Source organism: Zingiber officinale, chromosome 10B (genome assembly GCF_018446385.1).
Source record: "Zingiber officinale cultivar Zhangliang chromosome 10B, Zo_v1.1, whole genome shotgun sequence".
NCBI lineage: Eukaryota > Viridiplantae > Streptophyta > Magnoliopsida > Zingiberales > Zingiberaceae > Zingiber > Zingiber officinale.
This window is the reverse complement of record NC_056005.1, coordinates 80,930,912-80,935,171: the sequence shown is the minus strand read 5'-3', so window position 1 is coordinate 80,935,171 and position 4,260 is coordinate 80,930,912. Positions and strand designations below refer to the sequence as shown.

At 30.8% G+C, this 4,260-nt stretch overlaps 1 long non-coding RNA gene across 1 annotated transcript; it reads left to right on the top strand.

The window, feature by feature from the left end:
• Positions 1 to 438: 438 nt before the first annotated feature.
• Positions 439 to 3,775, top strand: LOC122028540. Its single transcript, XR_006124849.1, has 5 exons — positions 439 to 498; positions 1,475 to 1,600; positions 1,662 to 1,929; positions 3,349 to 3,420; positions 3,587 to 3,775. It is a non-coding gene; the product is annotated as an uncharacterized LOC122028540 (long non-coding RNA).
• Positions 3,776 to 4,260: the final 485 nt, after the last annotated feature.

Genomic DNA, 4,260 nt, shown 5'->3' with positions numbered 1-4,260 from the left:
ATGAAAGATAGTTCAATAATTATGCGATGTATGTTATGATGGAGCCATGTTTACTCAATACGAACAACTAGATAATGATGTGCATGTGTGATGACGGTACGGGTTGGGTGCCTCGGGATGAGTTCCTGGAAAGGTCCTTCCAAACATGAATGATGATGCAATGAATGTTGGCTTCGGCTATATGATTATAAGTTCTACTAAGAGGTACCTCTAAAGTTTATGAATATGGACTAATGAATGTGCTTTAAAGACGGCTGCCACACTTGCGTCATGTTTATCTCTTGTTAAGTTATGCATAGTTCTTTTCCTTGTTTCCTTAATGGGTAAGTAAGTTCAAGCTTCATGCTTCCTAATTTCATTCTTATCTTACCATCTATTTCTTATACCTATTAGTGGAGTATACTTGCTAAGTTTGTAGACTCACATTGTAAGTGATACAGGTAAGAGAGATGCCACCAAGGATATGATAGAGGACATGGGGGAGGAATAGCTGAGAAGGTGAGATGGAAGTATATCACACTGTCTGGGCGTTAACGATAGAATTCATGCATTTTATTAATGATAATATGTGGTATATAAATTCCATTATAAATAAAAATGGGAAAACACATAAAATAGGAAAATATATAAAATACTAGAAAACAAATAAGTATTTCCTGATAATAATTATTCTCTAATAATTAGGAAACAAATAAGTATTTTCTAATAATAATTATTCTCTAATACCTAGGAAACAAACACTACTAGAAAACTAGGCTTTTGAGACAAAAATTTTAAGACAGTGACAAAATTCGTCTCAAATACTAAGTAATTAAGACAGTAATAATAGATGTCTCAAAATTTTATATGGAGACATTAAATTTAAGACAGTATTTAAGATTTTGTCTCAAATTCAACTAAATAAGACACCTAATAAAGACAATTAAAAATATAATTATATAAGACATTCAAATAAGACGGTAAACAAATATTTGTCTCAAATTATCTTGAATATGGTTCGTCAGAATGGTCACGATAATTGTTACAGACTCTACCGTTCCAGTTCCAATATCTTTCACGGAACGGTCACGACACGGATCGAATATATATATATAATAACATAGAAAAATACATCTACAAATTTAACTTAATATTTATTTTTAATTTTTAATTTGTGTTTAGATTATTGATAATTTAAAAATTATGAAAAAATATATATTAAATATTTAATAATATACTATCTTTTGATAGGCTAGGGTATATACTGAAATAAATAATAAATTTATTATATATCTACATTAATATAATTAAAGGTTTTAAGGTTTTTATTTTAACATTAAATTTACATTTGTTATTATCTCTTTCGTTTATTTAAGGTTTTAAATTTGTTTCATTTATTTAAGATTTTAAGATATCTCTTTCGTTTAACATTAAATTTTAAGGTTTTGTTATAAGTTTATTTAAGGTTTCTTTTGTCTCTTTCGTGCGACAAAAGAGAACACGGCGATCTCCACGAAGAGGACGACGGAGGCAACGGCGACAGCGAAGAGGGTGACGGAGGCAACGGCGATCTCCACGAAGAGGGCGATAGAGGAACGGCGATCTCCACGGCAAATCTCAGGTACTTCTTTAGTTCTTCCGAAGAACCCCGCATTCTTGACCCTAACCCTAATCCCCTGCAGCTCGCGCTCACCTTCGCCAAGATCGGCGTATCGGTCGAGGACCTCGCCTCCTTGCCACCCGTCGCTGACGCCGGCGCGGAGAAGAAGGCCGAGCGACTCGCTCTTAGGGTTGGCGAGAACCTCTTCAATTTCATGCAGTCCTTCTGCGGGATTGGCGGAAGCCGGCTCGTCATGCCCATGGATATCCTTGACCGGTGGTTCAAGAAGTTCCAGGAGCGAGCCCGGAAGGATCCCAGTTACCTCAAAGGTTTTGCCTTGTGACAGACAGGTGAATGCCCAATCCCAAAGGTGCTGCTTTTTGCAAGGATCTCTTTCCTTGATGGTATCGCGTTTCATATTATATTTTGGTTGCATCTGATTTGCTTGAATTGTGCTTAGTAAGTCATTTAGTAATGCATATAATTTTTCTATTAGAACTTAGAAGAACATTGTTGATTCTCTTCCAAAAGGGAATGGCCTGATATCCCATAACAATCAAAAGAGAATGAATCAAATTGTTAAACAGAATACTCGTGTGCTGTTGTATGTTTGGCATCCTCAAACATTTAATATAGGGATCGAGCAACTTGATACAGCGGTACTTTTGAAGTCTTAGCTGTCTATAAAAGAACCAAGCCAAGTCTTCTGAGTTTTTATCGCGCTCAACTAGTGACAGAGCTATACCTATAATTTAAACTATGAATTGTATAAATAAAATTTGTATATATATATATATATATATATATATATATATATATATATATATATATATATATATATATATATATATATATATATATATATAATACTCTTTATGCATTGGTATTAAAAAAATAAATAAATAAACCCTGACATAAGTGAAATCTCCAAACACTTAAATCTGAGTTAACCTTCCTTTAAAGTAAAGGTTTTCTTTGATGACTATTCAACTAGCTCCATTCCCATTCCTGCCACATGAATATTTCATTAGTCATGATGTAGAAATGAAATCATTTACTTCCTAGAGCAGCAATCATTCCATTCTTCACATCATAATTAATTTTTTGAGATAATTTCATCATCAATTGTTATTTTGGTAATATGCTTCAATTTGCAATAGTTGCATTAATTATTGTTTTAGTAATATATTTTGTGTATTTCTATCTAATGGTATGCATGAAATAGTCTCCACAATGATTTCAAAAGATTTGTGTACATTTACTTGCTTGATTCTTAAAGACCTATTGACCATTAACAAAATTAGCAAATAGAATAGAAGTTAAAGCAGTTGAAAATTCTAGATACTCTAAGTGCATGTGTTTCCTACTAGACACTAAGAACGGATCTAATAGCTATAATTTTGTGGTGAGTTTAAAAAGTAGCAATATTAGTTTGTCACCTTTCTTTATTATTTTATTTTATTATTATTATGTGTTATATAAATCAACATGAATCCTCCTGATAATTGTAGTAGCATTAACCAAACAAGATAATACTCATTATCCAATAATAATTTTTCATCAACCAAGGTTGGATAATATTAATATAATGGGGTTTTCTAAATGGTCTGATGTCTCCTCTTTTACATAGTTCATATCACACTTGAGCTTATAGTAGTGCGGATAATATTAATATTATGTTTTCATAAGAATTTTTTTTAGTTTTATTAACAATTTTGGTGATATAGTAGTGTACATATTTTTAAGCTGTAGATAAATTTATTTTACAGGTGCAACAACTTGAAAGACACAAAGATATTGACAAACACATAAACCATCATTTCTTATTACGAGATGAAGAGGTTTGTTTAACTTGAGGTTGTTTATGTTGTATATATATATAGTTGCAAGAAAGAAGATTATGTGTTAGATGATGAGATTTCTTATTGAAATGTTTTGATTTTTTTTTTAACAGTATATATTATAAATCATCTTTACCTCTAATAAGAGTTTTTTTTTTATGTTCAGGATTCTGGTGAAGAAGGATTATAGAAGTTATCTCTAGATCACGAGGAGTTGTTCTTTAGATTTTCTTTTGTGTAACTTTCATGGGAATAGTTATTTTTTTATTATCAAATTAATGATAGATATGTAGATATTTCTGTTATTGGATGAATGTTGGATGCACTTCAATTAATGATTATAGAATTTTATATTGTGGATATTATTTTTAATTTATAAAAAGAGAATTTTTCCTTTTGTTTTGAAATGACGATTTAATAAATTTAATTTAGATTAATTTGTATAATAAATGTTCTTTAAAGATTATTAATTTTTGTCATAATTATTGCATCTAACAAGTTGAAATATTAGGGACAGTAATTTACTGTCTTCACTTCTATTTGAGACAGCACATTACCATCTCGATTTAGTGTCTTTAGTTTTTTCACAGGATAAGACATAACATTTGAGACAAAACAATAACTGTCTTAAATACTTTTGAGACAATTGAATAACTGTCTCATTACCGTCTTAAATAGTATTTGAGACAGTACAACTGTCTCAATATTTTTTTGAGACGCTTGTATTAGGGACAACTACATTATCGTCTCATCACCGTCTAAAAAACATTTTGAGACATTAAATTTATAGTTTAAGACATATTTTGTTGTGTCTCAAAAGCCTAGTTTTCTAGTAGTGAA